Source organism: Triturus cristatus, chromosome 8 (assembly GCF_964204655.1).
Source record: "Triturus cristatus chromosome 8, aTriCri1.1, whole genome shotgun sequence".
In the NCBI taxonomy this organism is placed as follows: domain Eukaryota; kingdom Metazoa; phylum Chordata; class Amphibia; order Caudata; family Salamandridae; genus Triturus; species Triturus cristatus.
Genome location: NC_140591.1, coordinates 450462980 through 450488228, shown reverse-complemented (window position 1 = coordinate 450488228; position 25249 = coordinate 450462980).

Below are 25249 nucleotides of genomic sequence, written 5' to 3'. Positions count from 1 at the left end.
CCTTACCACTGCACAGTGTTTTGAGGCCCTCATAAAAACGGGTATGATATTGCTCCGGCCCATTTTCTTATCTGCTAATTATCTACAAGAACTCACTCTGGTCGGATGGAACTTTTTACTTGCCCAATAGCGTGGAGGGAATAAACACAATTATCGAAAAATGCTGTCCGCAAATTGTCATAATCAAGGACTCGAGACTTAATCTCTTGGCTCTCTGGCTTTTATTATCAACATGAAAATTTGAAGATACAAACTCCTCAATACGAGGCACAGCAAATATATAGGCACTAACACAAATGCTACTCTACGAAGAATCCGCATACGACTAAAAATAACTAAAAGCACAATTTCTAAAAGCATGAGGTAGAAAACTACCAAGCCAATGTCGATATTAGGGACACTGGACCATACCATCTCTGTCCCTACTCTGTACTAGATGTCATCCCTACTTAGCAATCCCTTGAGACCCTCAAACCGAGAAAAGGTGTCAGAGTGAAACTTCCTAAGAAGTCCTCACTTAGAGAGCTTGATCTAAAAATGCCCCTCTAACTCCTCGCCTAACTCTTCTCTGCTCTGGCCTGCTCTGTTCTGCTTCCACCCTCGGGGCGCTTTCCCTAATACAGAACCCCAAATCCCAGAACACGCCCTTTTGCACCTCCTCTCCAGCCGGGTCGTCTTTCAGTAATTTTCCATTGAGCGCTGTCCAGTTCCATCGTCCATCAGCTTGGCCTTGAGTCCCAGACACCGTCCGCACTAGGAGTTACGATTGGCACATTCCAATGCACTCCCATGACTGGCTTTAACTACATAAGTCAATTCGTGAACAAAGAACTTCTCTACTAACGAAGCAACTGTCCTTGCACCTGGAGTGAGATCATGGAATACAGACATACTTAACATCTTTTAACTTTGCAATTTACTGCAGCCTAAAACCTCTACTAGAATAAATCCTTTTGGCCTATTGCCCTCGGCTAACATAAGAAAATAACAGGCCTTTCTCCTTAACGATATATGTGAATTCTGGCCACTACTTTGGTTACACAAACATGTCTAAATCACACTATTGACATTTACGTCTTCCCTTTCATGTATGTTTTAAGCAATCTACATGAACGTTTTCTAGGTTACACGTTAACTTCACAGTGCGTTCATATAAACTAAACTATGCATTTCTCTAAAACATTCACAATATGCTTGTACATTGCTAACACTTCTAAATTAAATCGATACCTTATACATTTCTTAAACATTTCGCACACAAAATACCTGAGTACACATTTGATTATATGCGGGTGCCAACTAACGGTGAATATAACGCACCCCTACAATTTTCAACCTTTTAAACGCTACATCAGTTCCCCCCTTTGATGACATCTGTCATCACACCATTACAATCTCCCTTCTTTAGAACTGATTTAGACGGTACTTGTCATTACTCTGCCATGTCGAATTCCCTCCATTCTCTTAAGATTCTCATATTGTTGATCCTGAAATTTCGCCATTCTCTGCTCATTTGCTTTAAGAGCTCTTTCGACCTTGCCTCCTTGATACCACTTCCAAGCTCTCACACATCCCCACAAACAAATCACACAAACCACAGCAATGATAATTGGCTTCAACACCGATCCAAGAAATCCCCTCCCCAAATTTGCAAACCATGTTCCCACTCTACCAAATCCCTGTCCAATCTTTTCCCACACATTCTCCTCCGTCAAATCCATAATTTCCTTGTGAATGGTTGTGATGTTGTCTATGTACTTCCCCAACTCCTTCGTATTGTCTGGAATATATGTGCAGCATTCTTGAACCTTCAATAATTTGCAGACCCCGCCCTCTTTTGCTAATAACACGTCTAACGCAAGGCGATTCTGCATAACCATATTCCGTATCAACAACATCTCTCCAGTCACCAACAACAAGGATCTCGCCGTATTCATTGACAGCTCATCAACTACTGTCGCCAACCTTCTGATCTTCACGTCATTCAAAACCACACCCATACTAGGTATCATTGCTCCATATAGATCACCAATCACTGCACCTGCATTTACAGTCCTACGTCTCCTAGAATGTTGTCTCGTCTCTAACAGCTCCAAGTCCTCCGTGTGATAAATCTTCGGAAATATAATAGCCAAATAACATATGCCATACCAATTTGCAGGCAATCTTACATATGCGTTCTTCCCACATACATAATACACTGTCGGAATCACTTGTACTGCACATTGCATAAAGTTCTTAACAGAAGTCTCCATAGTGAAGGTATGGGAACAAGTGCTATGTCCCACTGGAACCTTCTCCGTAGCTGATTGAGGACGTCCAATACACAAATTCCCTTTCTGCGCTTCATCTAATGCAATTGGTCCATAGCTTCCCTTGGACTTGTGAGATTTCTCCTCATCAGTCCAATCTACTGAACTATCCCCGGTATCTCGAGTCTGGGTCAACTTTCTATATCTGTCCTCTACCTGGTCAATGAATTTCTTCTCCGTCTCGGACAATGCACATGTCAGGTTATGCCTGTGAGCATGCGCAGTATCCAACTTCACAGTTGGTCTAAAGTACTTCAGGAGTCTGTCCTCTTTCTTATAATAGTCGTACTTATTCAAATGCTTGATTGCTGGAACTTCAGGAAGTACCGTATCAAAATTTGAAAAGAAATACTCGAACTGCCTCCTGTCGTAAAATAAACTAAGCAACAAACTACAAGAAATCCCATACGTCAATGGGAGATGATGATACTTGATACCTTCATCTACTGAAGCAGGCAACTGCATACACACATAGCAATCCTTCACATCCATCGCATCAACATACTCGTACAACAACTTCGCATAAGCATTGAGTTTAAAATCACCCTTCGACAAATCCATGTGGAGTCTACGATCCTCCTTTAACTTTAATGTTCTATGATCTCTAATGTTAACACCTCTCTGTCCTGGAGTAATAGGTGTAGGTGCTCCCTGAACCTCCCCCTCCTGCCTGTGGGCCACCATGTACGAACTTATCACTACTGCAAATATAGTGGCTATCACTACCCCTACCAATGTGCCTACTATTAATCTAGCCCTACGATGTGTGTTTCCTGGATTTGCCATCTTCGGAATATACTCAATGTTCAATACAGTCTCTGGAATGGTAAGTCTCTTTCTCATTAATGTCTCTTTTGTGAACTTTGACAGACCTCCCTAACTTTTCTTCGTTCTACAACGGAAGGTCCCTAATTTTATTCTTCTTCCACTCGGAACTAGGTTATCTTCTTTTTCCTGCTCTACAACACTCTTGAATCAGTCCAGAATAACTGCTGGTCCCAACAGTTCTAGGACCCCCTGCAATATTTCGAGTTTAAGAATAGTCAGTTCTTGTGGAGGTGGCACAACTGTGAACGTCGGGAAATCCAAGGTATCCAAGATCAGACCACGAATGATGCTTAGAAATGGCGGATTCGGGATGTTGATGGTCAGGATTCCATCGATCTCCAGTCCTGGAATTCTCAGCAGCACTTCCACTCTCGGAAACGGAGCACTGCTGACCAATGTCATTGACCTCAATCTTCCCGTGCTCGGTAAACCTGGCATCAGTCACTGGATATGCCCACTCCGGTGAAGCGTACTTCTGACTTGGCACTCTAGTTCTCTTTGACCTTCTCAGAGTCCCTTGAGGATGCTCCTCATCGCTCGATTCTGCTTCTGGCTCCTCCGAAACTGGTGCGAGATCTGTGCTCGGCGCCAACCTCAGGTTTACCCGCTTCTGTCTCGCGGGCCAAACCCTTTCTGCTTCTGTGGCACCTCTGATCTCTCTCCCGACACCCTGTGCACTGCTCTCTCCTTCTTCAGCCGAACTCGATTCAGTACTGCCCACTGCACCTCTTACTTCTTCCCCTGTTTCGGGTTCTGGGCTTCTCTCACGTTCTCCTTCAGCTTGATTCAGTGCACCACCAGCCGCTTCAGCAACCCTTACAGCTTGACTTGCCCTCTCAGATGGCTCGGCCACCTCAGCTGGATTTTCGTTCTCGAGAGGGGCTGTGTCTTCTAAGGGTGCTGGAACTCTACGGGTATGGGAAGCATGCACCCAGTTCGGCAAACCTCCACACTTGACTGCTGTGTTCGTGATGAGGATCACTTGAAACGGTCCTCGCCACCTAGCGTCCAGGCAGCTCTTCCTCACGTGCTTGCGAACCAGGACCCAATCGCCTGGACATAGGTCGTGGCACAGGTCACTCGCAGCTGGAACCGTTGCTGTCTGCACCTGCTGAGACACAGAACGGACCACGTCAGCAAGGCCTTTACAATAGTCCAGGATCATATCATTAGTGATATTTATCAGAGCAGTGGCAGGTATTGCTGGCAAACGCATCGCCCTCCCCATAAGGATCTCATGGGGTGACAATCCAGTCCTTCTATCAGGCACACTTCGGAGGCTCATGAGAACTAAGGGTAATGCGTCGGGCCATTTCAGGGACGTTGACGAACACACTTTCGCCATTCGAGCTTTTAAAGTTCCATTTACTTGTTCCACTATCCCTGAAGCTTCTGGTCTATAGCTACAATGTAACCTCTGATCTATCTGTAGGGCCGCACAAAGCAGCTTCATGACTTCACTGTGGAAATGAGTTCCTCTATCTGATTCAAAAGAGGTCGGGAAACCGTACCTCGGAATTAGTTCTCTCAATAATAATTTTGCTACCATGAGTGTGTCACATCTGCGTGTAGGGTATGCCTCCACCCACCTGGAAAAGACACATACTATGACTAATATGTACCTCAACCCATTACACTTCGGCATTTCAATGAAATCCAGCTGCATCCTATTAAAAGGTCCACCTGACCTCCCTATGTGACTCAACGTCACAGCTGTCCTCTTCCCTACATTCATCTGTTGACAAGTGACACACCTCTGGCACACGGTTTCGGCCACTGCCCGAAACTTCGGGTTGTAGCAAGTTTGACGAAACACTTGCATCATTGCGTCTCTACCAAGATGTACAGCACCATGTATCAACCTCGCCATGGGATTCAACAAACATTCTGGCAACACCGCTCGTCCATCATTCGAAACCCATATATCCACATCTCCTTTCTCACATCCAGCTCGTATCCAGCTGTCTCGTTCCTGATCCGAAACCCCTTCCTGAAGCTGTTTCAGTTCTTCCCATGAGTCTGCCATTGCTAACATCTGATCATACACCGTTTTCTCCTCAGTTTCCACAATGTGATTCTCCGTGTAATTACATCCCTGCTCTGCACAAAACCGGGCAACCTCGTCAGCATAATTATTACCCAGTGAAACAAAATCATTTCCCTTCGTGTGTGCAGAACATTTAACAACAGCAATTTCATCAGGACCTTGCAATGCTTCAAGCAATTTTCGCACCTAGTCACCATTTCTAATGGGTGAACCTGAAGACGTCATGAACCCTCTCTGGGACCATAGCTGTCCAAAGTCATGAACCACACCAAACCCATATTGGCTGTCTGTGTAAATAGTTACACGAATCTTATCAGCTGCCAAACAGGCACGAGTCAAAGCAATAAGCTCAGCCACCTGCGCGGAGTGTACTCCTTCTAAACAAGCGGCTTCAACCACCCCTGTGATGGTACATACAGCAAACGCTGCTCTCAATCGACCGACACTGTCTCTTAAACATGAACCGTCCACAAAGAAAATCTCATCTGAAACTGGGAGCGGTTCATCAACAATGTCTGGTCTCGGTTTGGTGCATAGTTCAGTCACATCGAGACAATCATGGTCCTCACTATCTTCATCATCATCTACATTTGGGACAGGTAACAATGTAGCAGGATTTAAAACAGCACACCTCTTCAATATCACATTATCTGCTGCAAGGATAACCTGCTCATAACGAGTAAGCCTATTATTCGTGAGGTGCTGTGTTTTAGTCCTAGTCATCAACAGTTCAACGGAATGTGGCACATGTACAGTAAGTGGATGACCCATCACAATGCTCTCACATCTCTCGATGCTGCCACCTGTTGCAGCAATGGATCTGAGACATCCGGGCAACGCAGAAGCTACTGGATCTAAAGTAGCTGAAAAATAGGCAACTGGTCTACGGACCCCTCCATGATTCTGAGTTAACACTGCTACTGCGCAACCTTCTCTTTCGCAGCAGAATAATGCGAATGCCTTGTTGTAATCCGGCATTCCCAACGCAGGAGCACTACATAAGGCTTCTCTCAGCCTCAGAAATGATTTCAAACAATCGTCGTCCCATGGTACCGGATCACTTACGTCCTTTCGCGTCAGCCGCTGTAAAGGCTTCGCTTCAAAGGAAAAGTTTGGGATCCACTGGCGGCAATAACCCACCATTCCCAAAAACATTCTAACTTCCCTCTGCGTCGAGGGAACTGGCATTCTCAGAATCGCATCAATGCGATCTGGAGACACCTTTCTTTTACCCTTCTCAATTCGGTGCCCCAAATACTGTACCTCAGGCAAACAGTATTGCAGCTTGTTTGGGGACACCTTGTGACCATTTTCTCCCAGGAAAGTCAACAACGCAATCGTATCAGTCCTGCAAGCGTCTTCTGTTTCCGACGCAACAAGCAAATCATCAATGTATTGCACTAAAACAGAGTTTTGTGGCAACACAAGACCTTCAAGGTTTTTCTTCAAAAGTTGATTAAAAATAGATGGACTCTCTGTATACCCCTGTGGGATACGACACCACGTTAATACACGATTCTCTAGCCTAAATGCAAAAAGAAATCTGCTCTCTTCATGTAGGGGAATCGAGAAAAATGCTTGACACAGGTCAATCACTGTGAACCATTCAGCTTCACATGGGATCTGAAACAGGATCACAGATGGATTCGGTACCACTGGACAACATGGAACAACTATGTCGTTTATTTTTCGCAAATCTTGTACAATCCTGAACTTCCCACTTGGTTTCTGCAGTCCCATAATAGGCGAATTACATGGACTACCCATGATTTCCGTCAGTATTCCCTGCTTAATCATAGACTCGATCACAGGTTTAATCCCTGCAATCGTCTCAGGAGATAACTTATATTGAGGTGTCCTCGGGAACTCCGCATTTGGCTTGATCTGGATCCTCGCTGGATCCACTCCCCTGACTAAGCCAATCTCTTCTCCACTTAGGTCCCACACATCCATGGACACTGAGTCCCTCAGGTCGAGTGGGAGCTCCTCTACCGTCAAAGCTGGGTACATTTCCACACACACCCGCTGATTCGCAACCTTAAAGGTCGCGTCATCATCCCTTGTCTGTACCTCTACTCCTCTCGGGGTACAGTAAATTGTGCAATTGAGCTTGCACAAAAAGTCTCTTCCCAATATACAAACAGGACTAGAATCGCACACCACGAACTGGTGTCGATCCCTAAAATTTCCTATCCTAACTGGAATCGGTTCTGTCAAAGGGCTAACTAGCCTCTTATTCGCCACCCCAACAACCTGTATACTTTCCCCAGAAAGAGCTACCCCCGGAACTACTGCCGATCTTATAGTCGACCTAGTAGCCCCCGTATCGACCAAAAAGGTAGTAGGGTGTCCGTCAAGCTCTGCTTCCACAATGGGTCCTCTCTGATCTACCTCTAAGATGGCCCTAAGTATGCAGTCATCGTCTTGGCTTGAACTCAACCGGGCCAGCAAATCTGTATCCTTCTCCTCGCTTACTTCAAACATGGGCATCTGCAAATAAGTTCGAGCTCCCTGCTGTATGTTCTGTATCCTAGGTGGCTGGGGAACCTGCACCTGCGGGACGCCTGTCCCCCCTTTCATCATTCTCGGTGTAGTCACCGTCTGTACCTGTTCCGCCCCAGGGACCTGAGCTATTCCTCCCTCCGTCTGTGGCTGGTTCCAGGGGTTCAGGGGACATTCGCGTCTCCAGTGTCCCACCTGGTGACACAGGTGACAAGCAGTCGTCCTTTTCAGTATCGCTACATCCATGCCAGTCCTAGGGTCTATAGGTCTTGGCCTCCCCTGCCCCTGTACGTTCTGATTTCCTACTTGATAGTTTCCCTGTCTCCTTACCGCTGGTCCCCCATTCGGCAGTCCCTGCGCGGCTTTCATCTGTATAAACAACAAATTGTCCTTTAGCTTTTTATGTTTCGATTCAATCTCATCCGTGCAGTACCTGGCGTACCGTAAGATTTCGTCCACGGGCTTATTCTGCCAACAGATTAAATGCTGCTGTATCATGAGAATAACCTCTGGCTTCAAACCCAACACAAACTTAGAAACGAACTGTCCCATATCTTTCGTTTCCAACTCATCTAGGCCACTGTACTGCTTAAAAGCCTTCAAGAGTCTCTCATAAAACTCATGTACTGTCTCCTTTGGTTCCTGCACTGTCCGGTCTATTTTCACCCAATCAATGTCTTGTGGTGAAACCTTCGATTTCAACCAAGTAATTACTTTATCATACAGCCTCATCACCGCTGGCGACGGACCATTTGTAATCATGTTCCTATCAGGCTCATAGTCCGGCCAATCAACGGCAACCTTACATGCGTTCCACAAATCTCCCGGAACCACAATATCAAATAAGGTATTTAGATCGATCCATAATACCTTCGAAATCTTAACAAAGCGCTCAACTTGCTTGTACCACTCTGCAGGCTTCTCCCTAAGCCTGGGGAAATCATTCGTAAATGATGCCAAATCACCCCTGCTCCATGGTACATGCACATATCCTCCGTTCGCCACTTCCCTCAAAGGGAAGGTCTTTGCCAGTGGCAACCCTCCACCCGGGGTTCCTCCTGTCACTCCCTTAGAGTTCTTTTTCTTAGACCATTTCTCCTCCCATTTATCAAGCATCAGCTATATCCGCATGGCTAAGATCAGTTCTCTGGTATGTGATCTCAAACCAACAACCCTTTTCTCCTCCAACTCCCGCTCAGTGTAATGCATCCTATGACTTCCTTGCAACGTTTTAGTCTTGGATAGATCCACCTCATATTCCTTCGCCAATCCCCTTAGTTTCTCGTGTGCAATTCGTGCCTTGCGAGTCACATCTTTCGCTACAAAGAACAGCTCATCCGGGTTGTACGTTACTATTCTCTCAAGAGGTAGAGTTCCAGCTATTATTTCATCTACCTCTGCTTTGAGCCTTACGACATCTATCATCCCTACTTTCAGAGCTCCCTTCAACACCTGACAACTCGCTCTATGTCTCTCGTCATACTCACATTCCAATTCCTTCCCCCTACTCTCTTCTGGTGCTTCCCTCACCCTACTCTCTTCTGGTGCTTGCATATGAGCGGAACGGTTCAAAAAATCGATCCGATCCCTCTCCGATTGTGCCATACTTGGGTTCCGGTGCTTCTCGGTTGGTACCCATGATCGCAACTCTGATTCCGACCCCATCAGATTCATCGGCCTTTCGGGTCTCTGTCCACCTTCGCCCCCAGATGAATCTGATACCGCTACCAATGGTGTGCTCCATTGTACAGGGCTTGGAGTTCGGGCCGTTGCGCCCTCCAACCCACTCTCCTCGCTTTCCCTCCTCGTTCTTTCAGCTACCCGTTCGGACCTCTCCATCTCCTCCGATTCCGGACTATAAATCGACACAATCGGTCCAATGGTAACCGGTACCCTCAGTGCATCCGGTAACCTCATCTCTCTCTCGATCCTCCCACTAGCCTCAGACTGACTCCGTGGACTCTCTGTTCCGAACGAGACCATCCCTTCTACTCGAGTCTCGGGTTGAATTGTTACCCTTCTAGTTTCCCCTCTCTCACCCCACCTGTCCTCTGTCTCTCCTGGGTTGTAAGGAGGTGGTCTCTCCTCTAGCATTCTTTCCAATACTCCGTCATCGGAATCACTTTCCTCCTCCTGTGCCTTCACATGCCTTATCCCCGTCGAATCTATTAATAAGGGATACAGTTTTTCTTCCTCTATTGCCTGCACTCTCCATCTTTTCTCCGCTGCATCCCACCTGGCATCTTGGAATGCCCTAATCGATTTTCTCACCCTTTCCTGATTTCTTCCCTTTTCCTTATCATGTGCTGCTCTAATCCACGCATGTAGTGCTTCGAACTGTGTTGGCCTTGGCAAGGGTCTTAAGGACGCCATCACAGACTTCAGCTGATACAGCACCGCTAGTCTAAATGAGCCATACCTCGGGAAAGCTAGTTCCCCTTCACCTTGTGTAATCTTATGCCAATTCTCGATCCAAACTATGGTATGTAATCCCACATTCTTTGCCATATAATGTGCTGGGGTATCCTCGGGAGGGGCTTCTTCTCCCTTCTGAGTAACCACATGCTTGTCACCTCTACACAATTCTTGCAAAACCCTAAAACACTTCATGGTGTATCTCGCACTTTGTTTACTTCTTGCCCTTAAATCCTCCAATAACAGCGCGACTCACACCAACCGGCCTATCACAGCGCGACACTCTCTGACGTCACCTTCCTTCGTTCGCAGCAGTTCCCTTCACCAGACACGTTTCACGCCCCCTCTCGTCCCATTCGTACTCTGAAATAAGCGATTAAGTTACTTTTCTGGCTGTCCGTCCACAGCCTCTGACTGTTCGTCCACAGTCTCTCGACCTTGTTGACCTCGATTGGCGACCGTCTGCCCCGTCCGGCCAGACAGATCGCCCCTGATAGGTTACTAATACTCCGATCCACACACAACAACCCACGACCAGCGTTAAGTTGCCATACACACACACGTTCGCTCCCCCTATCTCGGTCCAGGTGATCGATGGTACCTCACGATCTCCTTTGGGTGGTCAACAAAATCTATCTCAGGTGTCTTCTACACCACAAGTCCCGGGCTGCGCGCGCTCACAGCCTGATCTCACAATCACTCGACATACACATCAACTCCGCAAGACATCACACAACAACTCAACACCGCAATCTACAACATCTCGTTTTCTTCATACTCACTCCTGGAACTGCTGCTTCCTGCCGCACTGCTACTCGCCGTCGATGCTCATCTGCCGCCGTCGTCTCCCGCTCACCATCTGATGATTCACCATCACTTATCGTCTATGGGCCTCAAGGATCACTTATCCTTATCTAATCTAATCGTCCCTCGCTATCGGAAGTAACCATCCGTCTCTGCTACCAACTGCTCCGGCCCATTTTCTTATCTGCTAACAATCTACAAGAACCCACTCTGGTCGGATGGAACTTTTTACTTGCCCAATAGCGTGGAGGGAATAAACACAATTATCGAAAAATGCTGTCCGCAAATTGTCATAATCAAGGACTCGAGACTTAATCTCTTGGCTCTCTGGCTTTTATTATCAACATGAAAATTTGAAGATACAAACTCCTCAATACGAGGCACAGCAAATACATAGGCACTAACACAAATGCTACTCTACGAAGAATCCGCATACGACTAAAAATAACTAAAAGCACAATTTCTAAAAGCATGAGGTAGAAAACTACCAAGCCAATGTCGATATTAGGGACACTGGACCATACCATCTCTGTCCCTACTCTGTACTAGATGGCATCTCTACTTAGCAATCCCTTGAGACCCTCAAACCGAGAAAAGGTGTCAGAGTGAAACTTCCTAAGAAGTCCTCACTTAGAGAGCTTGATCTAAAAATGCCCCTCTAACTCCTCGCCTAACTCTTCTCTGCTCTGGTCTGCTCTGTTCTGCTTCCACCCTCGGGGCGCTTTCCCTAATACAGAACCCCAAATCCCAGAACACGCCCTTTTGCACCTCCTCTCCAGCCGGGTCGTCTTTCAGTAATTTTCCATTGAGCGCTGTCCAGTTCCATCGTCCATCAGCTTGGCCTTGAGTCCCAGACACCGTCCGCACTAGGAGTTACGATTGGCCCATTCCAATGCACTCCCATGTCTGGCTTTAACTACATAAGTCAATTCGTGAACAAAGAACTTCTCTACTAACAAAGCAACTGTCCTTGCACCTGGAGTGAGATCATGGAATGCAGACATACTTAACATCTTTTAACTTTGCAATTTACTACAGCCTAAAACCTCTACTAGAATAAATCCTTTCGGCCTATTGCCTTCGGCTAACATAAGAAAATAACAGGCCTTTCTCCTTAACGATATATGTGAATTCTGGCCACTACTTTGGTTACACAAACATGTCTAAATCACACTATTGACATTTACGTCTTCCCTTTCATGTATGTTTTAAGCAATCTACATGAACGTTTTCTAGGTTACACGTTAACTTCACAGTGCGTTCATATAAACTAAACTCTATGCATTTCTCTAAAACATTAACAATATGCTTGTACATTGCTAACACTTCTAAATTAAATCGATACCTTATACATTTCTTAAACATTTCGCACACAAAATACCTGAGTACACATTTGATTATATGCGGGTGCCAACTAACAGTGAATATAACGCACCCCTACAATTTTCAACCTTTTAAACGCTACATCAATATCATTCCGAATAAATGCAGTCCTCTCCAATATACAAAACTAGCTGTATCCTGTTTGCAACGCTAAGCTGACTGTTGTACACGGCTCACAACTGTACACATTTTACAAAAATGCTGTGTTCTCTAAACAACGGCAGATATGTCTATGCCAATATGGTATTAGGGGTTACAAGTATTTTGTTCGACACGTATTAAGGGAATCACCCAACATGGCACACGCCGAAAGCATCGATTTATAACATCTTCATATACAGAAGAGCGTTCTGAAGGAAGGCTGTTTATGATTTTTTGTTGGGATACGTCAAAATGTGACGACTTCGCCCTAGCTGTAAATTTGAGTTGACCAGTACAATAGTTTTCCATCGAATGCGCTTACTGTATATTAATAAATAAATCTATGTGTATCGGACTATGTGTCGAGGTGCAAAATTAACAAGGGTAATTCTGCTGAATAAATAAAAATACAACCGAAACTAATATTGACACTAATCCAGTTTGTAAAGCCCTCCTACCTCACACGTCAGAACCATAAACCACAGATCAAAGAATACCTTGGAGCCGCGCGGAGGGGCAACCCGGGACAACTAAAGCGCTACAGGGCAATGACACACTGCAAAGTAAAACTGACAGTAACAAAACAACAATCATTTTATATCAAGAACTTGTCCAAAACACAACTGCGAGCATCTATTTCTCCCCCTCATCATCAATTATTCGGATGTTCAAAATGGCATTTTCCCATCTTTCCCACACTGGGTGACTTTAAGCGTCTCCGTTCGTCACAATCTAAACAACGGGCGCTCACAGAAACTAAATGAAGTCATTTTTGGCACAAAATAAAAACACATACGTTGTGCTGCTTATCCTCGCCCCCTCACTCCCGGAAGCATGTTCCCAATCGAATTACTCACACATTTTACACTTGGCTGCCTCTCCCAATTTACAGATGGGTGACTGAGGGAGGGGCACGTGCGTCCACGGTCAGATTGTGCGTCTGTGAAGCAAGTGTGATTCGGGAAGCCCGTCGCGTCTACCTCCCACCCAGTATCTTTAAATGATGCCTCCTCCCGTGACGTGAAATAGGCGCCAGTGTCAGGCAGGCATTCCACCTTGGGCAGTGGCGTGGAGGGGAGGGGGGGCCGATAAAGAGATGCCCGCTGCCATAGCGTGTACTATTAAGCACGAGACAAGTCGAGAAGAGCTGGGTACTGCTCATCAACGGACGCGTTTGATATTCTAGGGCTGAGGCAATCTGTCCAGGATCACACACCACCTGCGTGCAAGTGTCTACAGCATCTACACTAGGTCGTACTCGGTCACTTTTAAGAGAGTGACCTGCTCTGTAAACTTGCACCAAACTCTTGCCAGGTCCATAAAACTATTGACATGACTCCTGTGCGAGGCAGGGCAGCATTTATATGACACTCTGCACTTGCCTGCATTCATGCGCCCCCCTCTTTTTATACTGCTTTGCGCTATCGCTACCCTAGGGGCCCCCTTTTCTACCCCCCACACCATGCCACCCCTCATCATGGCTTCCATTCAAATTAAGTCTGGAATTAACTGCTTCAAAGTCATTTATCCCCCTAATCTGTCCAAAGCAGCGGCAAAACGGTTCAAGCACAACACCACTGAACAATTTCCAGATTCCCTCTTTGTTGACCAATTCCATAATGGGCGTCTAGGGAAGACCAAAAATGACTTCATTTTCTTCACTCACGACATCCCTTCCTGGTCCTCCAGCTTCTTCAATTCCTTCAACGTCGCCTCCTCCTCTTCTTTCACACATGGGAAGCGGTTAAAAATGTCTCCCTCCGCTTGCTTTAGGGACACTGGACCATACCATCTCTGTCCCTACTCTGTACTAGATGGCATCTCTACTTAGCAATCCCTTGAGACCCTCAAACCGAGAAAAGGTGTCAGAGTGAAACTTCCTAAGAAGTCCTCACTTAGAGAGCTTGATCTAAAAATGCCCCTCTAACTCCTCGCCTAACTCTTCTCTGCTCTGGTCTGCTCTGTTCTGCTTCCACCCTCGGGGCGCTTTCCCTAATACAGAACCCCAAAACCCAGAACACGCCCTTTTGCACCTCCTCTCCAGCCGGGTCGTCTTTCACTAATTTTCCATTGAGCGCTGTCCAGTTCCATCGTCCATCAGCTTGGCCTTGAGTCCCAGACACCGTCCGCACTAGGAGTTACGATTGGCCCATTCCAATGCACTCCCATGTCTGGCTTTAACTACATAAGTCAATTCGTGAACAAAGAACTTCTCTACTAACAAAGCAACTGTCCTTGCACCTGGAGTGAGATCATGGAATGCAGACATACTTAACATCTTTTAACTTTGCAATTTACTACAGCCTAAAACCTCTACTAGAATAAATCCTTTTGGCCTATTGCCTTCGGCTAACATAAGAAAATAACAGGCCTTTCTCCTTAACGATATATGTGAATTCTGGCCACTACTTTGGTTACACAAACATGTCTAAATCACACTATTGACATTTACGTCTTCCCTTTCATGTATGTTTTAAGCAATCTACATGAACGTTTTCTAGGTTACACGTTAACTTCACAGTGCGTTCATATAAACTAAACTCTATGCATTTCTCTAAAACATTCACAATATGCTTGTACATTGCTAACACTTCTAAATTAAATCGATACCTTATACATTTCTTAAACATTTCGCACACAAAATACCTGAGTACACATTTGATTATATGCGGGTGCCAACTAACAGTGAATATAACGCACCCCTACAATTTTCAACCTTTTAAACGCTACATCAATATCATTCCGAATAAATGCAGTCCTCTCCAATATACAAAACTAGCTGTATCCTGTTTGCAACGCTAAGCTGACTGTTGTACACGGCTCACAACTGTACACATTTTACAAAAATGCTGTGTTCTCTAAACAACGGCAGATATGTCTATGCCAATATGGTATTAGGGGTTACAAGTATTTTGTTCGACACGTATTAAGGGAATCACCCAACATGGCACACGCCGAAAGCATCGATTTATAACATCTTCATATACAGAAGAGCGTTCTGAAGGAAGGCTGTTTATGATTTTTTGTTGGGATACGTCAAAATGTGACGACTTCGCCCTAGCTGTAAATTTGAGTTGACCAGTACAATAGTTTTCCATCGAATGCGCTTACTGTATATTAATAAATAAATCTATGTGTATCGGACTATGTGTCGAGGTGCAAAATTAACAAGGGTAATTCTGCTGAATAAATAAAAATACAACCGAAACTAATATTGACACTAATCCAGTTTGTAAAGCCCTCCTGCCTCACACGTCAGAACCATAAACCACAGATCAAAGAATACCTTGGAGCCGCGCGGAGGGGCAACCCGGGACAACTAAAGCGCTACAGGGCAATGACACACTGCAAAGTAAAACTGACAGTAACAAAACAACAATCATTTTATATCAAGAACTTGTCCAAAACACAACTGCAAGCATCTATTTCTCCCCCTCATCATCAATTATTCGGATGTTTAAAATGGCATTTTCCCATCTTTCCCACACTGGGTGACTTTAAGCGTCTCCGTTCGTCACAATCTAAACAACGGGCGCTCACAGAAACTAAATGAAGTCATTTTTGGCACAAAATAAAAACACATACGTTGTGCTGCTTATCCTCGCCCCCTCACTCCCGGAAGCATGTTCCCAATCGAATTACTCACACATTTTACACTTGGCTGCCTCTCCCACTTTACAGATGGGTGACTGAGGGAGGGGCACGTGCGTCCACGGTCAGATTGTGCGTCTGTGAAGCAAGTGTGATTCGGGAAGCCCGTCCGGTCTACCTCCCACCCAGTATCTTTAAATGATGCCTCCTCCCGTGACGTGAAATAGGCGCCAGTGTCAGGCAGGCATTCCACCTTGGGCAGTGGCGTGGAGGGGAGGGGGGGCCGATAAAGAGATGCCCGCTGCCATAGCGTGTACTATTAAGCACGAGACAAGTCGAGAAGAGCTGGGTACTGCTCATCAACGGACGCGTTTGATATTCTAGGGCTGAGGCAATCTGTCCAGGATCACACACCACCTGCGTGCAAGTGTCTACAGCATCTACACTAGGTCGTACTCGGTCACTTTTAAGAGAGTGACCTGCTCTGTAAACTTGCACCAAACTCTTGCCAGGTCCATAAAACTATTGACATGACTCCTGTGCGAGGCAGGGCAGCATTTATATGACACTCTGCACTTGCCTGCATTCATGCGCCCCCCTCTTTTTATACTGCTTTGCGCTATCGCTACCCTAGGGGCCCCCTTTTCTACCCCCCACACCATGCCACCCCTCATCATGGCTTCCATTCAAATTAAGTCTGGAATTAACTGCTTCAAAGTCATTTATCCCCCTAATCTGTCCAAAGCAGCGGCAAAACGGTTCAAGCACAACACCACTGAACAATTTCCAGATTCCCTCTTTGTTGACCAAGACTAGGGAAGACCAAAAATGACTTCATTTTCTTCACTCACGACATCCCTTCCTGGTCCTCCAGCTTCTTCAATTCCTTCAACGTCGCCTCCTCCTCTTCTTTCACACATGGGAAGCGGTTAAAAATGTCTCCCTCCGCTTGCTTTAATGGCTCTCTCACCATTACACTTTATAATAATGGCACTGTCATGATCCAAGCTACAGACTCCTCTCTTTGCCCACCTCTTACACTCCCTTCGTCCCACCCCTGCGTTTATGAGCTCTCTTGATTCTTCTTCTTCTAGCTTGTCTACTTTCTCCCTTTCTCCCCCATGACACCCCTATATTCCTTCAGACCGCTCTCCCGGGAGTCACAGGTCTACCCTTTATCCCCCCCCTTCTCTTGCTCCCTCCCCTCCCATTCTTCACCCTTCCCAATTTGATCTCCCCCTTACCTCGTCTGCTTTACCTCCCGCTTCCCCTCCCCACCCTGCATCTCCCCAATATTCCAATGCCATCTCCCGCCCCTAACCCCCCTATTCCTACCCATCTCCCCCCTACTTAATCCACCTTTCTTACAACCTGATCTACCGATCAATTCGCCTTACCCTCCCCCTTTCCTCCCCCTTCTCCTCATCCCTTCCCGCTCTTCCTCTTCCCTCATACCTTCAATTCTGTTCTTACACCTCCCATCTCTCTACAACCTCCCCTCCACCCTCCTATGCCTCACATCCCGGCCTCCCCTCTTTGTAATTCCATCCTCTTCCCTCCCTCTGACCTTACAGTCCTTCCTCCTCTTATGCTTCACAACCCTGTCTCCCCTCTTGGTAATTTCGTCCTCTTCCCTCCCTTTGACCATACAGTCCCTCACTCCTCCCACAACTACCATTTAGCCCAATTCCCGCCACTCTGCCTGGTGCCTGTCTCCCTACATTCACCTTTCATAGCCTACGGTACCTGGCCTGCACCTTCTCTCTTCTCCCCATTCCTCTGGTCTTCCATTGACCCCCCCTCCCTCCTCTCCCTGTACAGCCCCTTCTCCTCTCATCTCCCTATACCTCTGGCCATCCATTGACCCTCCTCTTTCCCCTCCCTGTACAGCCCTTTCTCCTCTCATCTTACCGTATCCCTGGCCTTCCCTTGACCCCCCTCCTCCCCTCTCCACCTCTCGCCCTCCCGCTCTACTTCTCAGTTTTCTCCTCCTACTTACGATCTCTATTCTTCACCTCTGCTCAACACCAGTAAAAATATCACTGTAACTCCATCCACTCCTTTCTACCACCAACTTTCCCCACCTTCGACCCTTGCACCTCAACACTCTCCCAGGTCCCCCTCCTCCCCCTGTCCTCCTTCGCCTACTTCACTCCCTCCCTTAACCATTGAGCTACCCAACACTCCGTGCTCAGCCCACCTCTCCCTGGAAAAATAAACTTGATTCTCTCATCTCTTCCATTTCCCAGCTTGAAGCGTCCATTTCACTTTTAAGTGCTAAGATTTCCCCTTTCCCTAATGACCTCCCGAGGAGTTCCTTCCTCTCGCGCCCCAATAAAGCCAACCATAGTCTGTCCTCCACAGACATCATCAACTTACTGGCTAGCTACAAGACTACCAACATCAATTCCCCTCCACTCTCCTCTCCTAACAATTCTACTCAATTCACCATTCAGACCATCTCTTCCGTCAGAACTTACCAGCCTCCCTCTCAAGGGGCACCCTCATTCAAGAAACTAATCCCTATCCCCCTTAACAGCCTAAAGACTCCCATCACCAAAACAGTTGCATCAGAGCTACATTGTATGCTCCACAACTGCATATTTATTTTATTTATTTATTTTAGCGATTTGTAAAGCGCCTGGTGACCCGAGGGCATCCCCGCGCTATAATCTTGAAGGCGAACCTGAGGGCCAAAAGGGGGGGGTTTTATTTAGGAAACAATATCGTTTTCAATTTCTTCCTGAATAGCAGGTGATTGGATTCCAGTCGGAGGGTACGGGGGAGAGCGTTCCATCTCGTGGATGCATTAATCGAGAAGCGGCGGCCACCCGAACGTGTCTTCTTATATCTAGGGACATTGGCCAGATTCTCATTCTCCGAGCGGAGGGACCTGGAGACTTTGTAAGGAGTAACCAGGTCTCTTAAGATATTTGGGCCGGAACCGTTAAGCAGCTTATGTGCAGTGCAGAGGGTCTTGAAATCGACCCTTTGGCGGATTGGAAGCCAGTGAAGATCCTGGATTGCTGGCCTGGCTGATGCTCTGGAGGGGAGATTCCAGAGTAGACGGGCGGCTGCGTTCTGCGTTCGCTGGAGTTTGGACAGGGTAGATTCTGGTGCTCCGAGGTATATCATGTTACAATAGTCCAGCCTTGCGAGCACCAGACCCTGTACTAGGAGCTTCCTGGATAGGGGCGGGAGAAGTGGGAGGATCTTCCTGATGGAGCGCATTAGGCCAAAGCAGGTCCCTGCTGTCTTGGTAGCTTGAGTCTTCATTGACAGCTCGGGCTCTAGCCATACTCCTAGGGTTTTAATTTCCTGTTTCGGGGTGGGGATTTCCCCGAAAACGGCTGGCCAGACCGAAGGAGGGATGGTGGACCACTGCTTGCCCAGAAACATGACCTCGGTCTTTGACCCGTTTAATTTGAGTGCTGACTCACACATCCAAGTGTGGATATTTATAAGACAGTTTTGGAGATTGTCCGGGTGTTTGTCCAATTGGGAAAGCGAGACGACTAGTTGGGTGTCGTCGGCGTAGCTTACTATTTTAATCCCGAAGGGGGTGACCACATCTTCAAGGGGGGCCATGTAGGCATTAAATAGAGTTGGGCTTAATGAGGACCCCTGGGGGACCCCGCTCGTGAGGGGGAGGGTGGCAGAGTGGAATTTGCCATCCCACACCTGGAACGAGCGCCCTGAGAGGAAAGACTCTATCCACTTGAGCGCTGAACTTGCAATCCCTGCAGCAGCTAGCCGATGAAGAAGGACACGATGGTTGACTGTGTCGAAGGCTGCGCTTAGGTCCAGGAGGATCACTGCCACTGATCCTCCTGAATCCAGGATGCATCTCGCCTCCTCGATGACGGCGAGGAGGGCGGAGTCCGTGCCATGACCTGGACGGAAACCCGTCTGGGACTGTCGTAAGATGTTGTTGGCTTCTAAGTATCGTGACAATTGGCCGTTGACCAATTTCTCGGCCATCTTACTGATACCAGGGAGGAGAGAAATAGGTCTATAGTTCGCCATGTCGGCTGGGTCAAGCTGGGGTTTCTTTAGAAGTGCCTTAACAATTGCACTTTTCCAGCTGGGGGGAACCGAGCCTTGGGAGAGTGATGTGTTTATGAGCTCCGTAATTGTGGGCACTACGACTGCGGCTACAGTTTTGAGGAATCTGATCGGGGCAGGGTCTATCGGGGATCCGCTTTTCATTTTAGTTAAAGTGGATTCTACCTCGTCTCTAGTTACTGCTTTAAAGGAGGTGAGCTGGGGAAGCACGCTATTTCCTGCGTAGTTAGTGGAACCCTCAGCGTTCCTGTTGTTGGGTAGGCTAAGAGGGGGCAGAGATGTTAAAATGCGATCGATTTTAGCATTGAAGTAGTTGGCCAGCTCATTACTTCTGTCCACAGGAGGTGTGTTAGATGAGGGTGGGACAGGTTTTTTCAGTAACTCTTTAACGATGAGGTATGATTCCCTTGCCGAGTTAGTAGCGTTTTTAATCCTGGTATCATAATGAGAGGCTTTAGCGAGTTTTAGGGAACCTTTGTATGTTCTCACCGTTTGCTGATACGCAACTTTGCTTGCGTGCTGCCAATCTTTCCTCCATATCCGTTCTGCTTTTTTACAGTGTTTACGGAGGATCCGGAGTTCCGGGGTGTACCATGGAGCGGATCCTGGTTTATCGTTCTTATTCTCGCGAGTATTTATTGGGAGGATGGAGTCAAGGGAAGTGGTAATCCATGCTCTGAATTTACTGTCCGCGGTAGTCGGGTCTTCCGAGGGGGTCGGGATCGATGAATTCAGTGTTTTGGTCCAATCATCTGGGGATAGTCTGGCCCATGCTCTATCTTTAATATAGGTGGTGGGTTTGTGGAGTTTCTTGGATACTCCTGGGAGGCAGAAAGGAACCATGAAGTGGTCCGTCCATGGGAGAGGAAGGGACTTAGTGACTTGAAGAGTGGTGTCGTTCGTGAACACTGGATCAAGCAGATGGCCTTTAGAATGCGTGGCACCAGAGTTAGCTAGGTGGAGGCCAAATGTAGCCAGTTCTCCAATCAAGTCAACCGCTCCTGTATCTAGGGGGTCGTCAAAATGGATGTTAAGATCCCCTATTATGGAGAAGTTGGGGGTGGAGTGGGCTTGAGATGCGATAGTCTCAAGGAGAGCTCTAGTGAAAGAGCTCGTATTGCCGGGGGGACGGTAGATTAGGAGTCCCACTAGTGTGTGTGTCGGACCTACGTGAATGGTAAATTGGAGGCTTTCAGAGTCCGTGATCTGGGCGTCATTGATTCTACAGGTGAGGTGGTCACGGTAAATAATCGCCAAGCCTCCTCCTCTACCCAAAGGGCGGGGCTGGGATTGTACCAGGAAACCTGGGGGAGTAGCCAGGATGACGTCTGAGTCAGAGTGGTTTGTAATCCATGTTTCAGAAAGGAACAGGATGTCAAGCTCATGATCTTCTATAAGATGGTTGATTAGCAGCGCGTGTCTGGGGAGAGAACGACAGTTCAGGGTGGCTAATTTGAGAGCTGTGGGCAAAGTGTGTCGGCAGGGGAGCTTGAGCTGGACAGGGCGGCAGCGAGTGCATGTAGTGTATGGTCCTTCAGGATCATATATATAATTGCATGCAGTATCAATAGGGGGTCTAAGACTAAGGAGGTCCCGGCGTGAATAGTTTACCACGAGGGCAGTCTGGTCCGGCAGGGGTTCTGGCCCTAGGCCCGGCTGTGCGCGGACGGGCGCAGACGGGCTTGCCTTAGGCGCGCCTTCGGCGCGCAAACGGCGCTCCCGCTGCGCTCGTCCGCTGCGCTTCCGTTGACAGCACATGATGTAGGGGGCAGGGGGGCGTGGCCTTCCGGGGGCGTGGCCTAAGTTCTCGCCGGCTTGGCGTTTGTGGCAGGGAAATGTTAAACAGCGAGTGAGCGCAAGGTCCGCTGCTCGCTGAATTCCCAAGTGCAGGTGAGTGCCCTGGCGCTTGTTAGCGCGTGGTGAAATAAAAATACAAATTATTCAGTGACACAAGCAATCAACAAGTTTTAAAACCTCCCGGCTTCCGCCTCAGGAGTGCGCGATCGTGAGATTCAAAGTCGCTTGTAAGCAGCGCTTTAAATACCGCGTCAGGGGGGCGTGGCCTTCCGGGGGCGTGGCCTAAGTTCTCGCCGGCTTGGCGTTTGTGGCAGGGAAATGTTAAACAGCGAGTGAGCGCAAGGTCCGCTGCTCGCTGAATTCCCAAGTGCAGGTGAGTGCCCTGGCGCTTGTTAGCGCGTGGTGAAATAAAAATACAAATTATTCAGTGACACAAGCAATCAACAAGTTTTAAAACCTCCCGGCTTCCGCCTCAGGAGTGCGCGATCGTGAGATTCAAAGTCGCTTGTAAGCAGCGCTTTAAATACCGCGTCAGGGGGGCGTGGCCTTCCGGGGGCGTGGCCTAAGTTCTCGCCGGCTTGGCGTTTGTGGCAGGGAAATGTTAAACAGCGAGTGAGCGCAAGGTCCGCTGCTCGCTGAATTCCCAAGTGCAGGTGAGTGCCCTGGCGCTTGTTAGCGCGTGGTGAAATAAAAATACAAATTATTCAGTGACACAAGCAATCAACAAGTTTTAAAACCTCCCGGCTTCCGCCTCAGGAGTGCGCGATCGTGAGATTCAAAGTCGCTTGTAAGCAGCGCTTTAAATACCGCGTCAGGGGGGCGTGGCCTTCCGGGGGCGTGGCCTAAGTTCTCGCCGCCTTGGCGTTTGTGGCAGGGAAATGTTAAACAGCGAGTGAGCGCAAGGTCCGCTGCTCGCTGAATTCCCAAGTGCAGGTGAGTGCCCTGGCGCTTGTTAGCGCGTGGTGAAATAAAAATACAAATTATTCAGTGACACAAGCAATCAACAAGTTTTAAAACCTCCCGGCTTCCGCCTCAGGAGTGCGCGATCTGCAACCAAACACAAACTGGAAATCTCGTATACTATCACCCACCACAATCTTGACATGCTCTTTCTCACTGAGACCTGGTTTAATGACTCCTCTCACACCTTGTTTGATCTTCTGATACCTACCGACTGCTCTATCCTCAGAAACGACAGAACAGACAAGATTGGGGGAGGTGTTGCTATTATCTTCAGAAACTCCCTTCAAATTAAAGCCTTTCCTACCATCTTCCGCACATTTGAATGCCTATCCCTAGAACTTCAAGTTCATCACAGCTCACCCTTCAGGTTCCATGCCATCTACCACCCGCCCGGTAACTGCTCTTCCTTCATGGAGGAACTCACCGACTTCATTAGTGACCAATATTCTCAAAGCAACAGGCAGATCTTCCTAGGTAACTTCAATCTCCACTGGGGCTCCGTGGAAGACTCAGCTGCCAACAAACTTGCCCAACATTGCTCGGAAACTACACACGCCAAGGGCTCAATTCTGGACCTTGTTATTTCTAAATCAGACCGGCTTACCATTGCTCCCCCTATTCATGTAGACTGGTCACACTATTTCCTCATTCCCTTCCGTTTTCACCTTTCACACGTTATAACTCTCGGCCAACCTAAAAGGGCTTCTACCTGGTTCCACAACACTAAAAACATTGATCTTGAGACTCTGTGTGATTCTGCTATGCGTTCACTCCCTATTCTAGACCCTAACACAGATGTCAACGATCTCACCCCCCATTGCCTCTCAATCCTAGCAGTGGAAATCGACAATGTCGCCCCACTCCAAAGCAAAAGGAAAAGACCCACCCCCTCAGCACCTTGGTTCAATAAAGCTCTCTATGACGAAAGGAAAAACCTTAGAATCTTGGAGAAACATTGGAGACAATCTCCATCCACCTCCAATCTCTCTCTTTTACGTTTGGCAAGATCCAAATACCACAAGCACATCTTCCATGAAAAAGCATCACATTTCAGATCCCTCCTCGACTCTGCTACAAACAGACCCAAAAAACTTTTTGACCTCATCAAAAACCCAAACTGCTCTCCCCAAACCATCAAACCTGAGGATGCTTCAAAGAAAGCAACTGAATTAGCTATATTCTTTGATGAAAAGGTCAAATCACTCGTGGATCAGGTTACCAACCCCACCCCCATTGAGGAGCGAAAATCCTTAGTCACTTGGCAGAACTTTGCCGCCATCTCGGAAGATGACCTCCTCAAATGCATCCTCGAAACCAAACCCTCCAACCATTCTTCTGACCCCATACCTAGTGTCATCGCCATCGATTTCTATACCAAAACCCTCTCTTATTGGACCAGGCTAGTTAACCTCTTCCTCAGCCAAGGCTCCCTCCCAGTTGTCCTCAAAACAGGACAGGTTACCCCTCTTCTAAAAAAAAACCTCAGCAGTTGCGAATGACCTCAACAACTTCCGCCCCATCACCAATCTCCCTTTTCTTTCAAAAATCACAGAAAAATGTGTTGCAAAACAACTTTCCCAACACATTATGGACAATAATCTCCTTGACGTGTTGCAGTCTGGCTTTATTCAAAATTGCAGCACTGAAACAGCCCTGCTGCAAGTGATCGATGATGCGCTGCATATACTTGATTCGGGGGAATCGTGCCTTCTGATTCTTCTTGACCTCTCTGCAGCCTTTGACACTGTTAATCACAACAACCTCCTTAACACTCTTCAACAGAGAATGGGCGTGGAAGGCACAGTGCTTAAATGGTTTGCCTCATTCCTCTCGGACAAATCTCAAATGATTAAGATTGCGAACAGTCTATCGTCTCCACTGGTGGTTGGTCAAGGCGTCCCTCAAGGTTCTATCCTTGCACCCACTCTGTTTAATCTCTATCTGGAACCATTAGGGAACCTTCTAAGCAAATCTGGAATCCTTTACATCTCTATGCGGATGACACCCAAATCTACCTCAAGGTGTCTTCCTCACAAGATCTCTCACTACTCAACTCTACTCTCAACTCTATTCACAACTGGATGTTAGTTCACCAACTCATTCTCAATCCCTCCCAAACTGAATGCCTCCTCCTATCTACATCTATCTGCCCGCCTCCTGTCCAATCCTGGATGGATCAGCCGAACTTACTCAACAGTAAACCCATCATTGTCGACGGCGCTAAATCCCTTGGTGTCATGCTTGACAAAAGACTCAACCTAATCTCACACATCAACTCCATTGCCAAGAGCGCACGCGCCTACTGTGGGGGATTCGTCGGTTCCTTCCGGAGAAAGACCTAAAAACCTTGGTCCAATCGCTTGTTCTCTCTAGACTAGATTATTGTAATTCTCTTCTGACT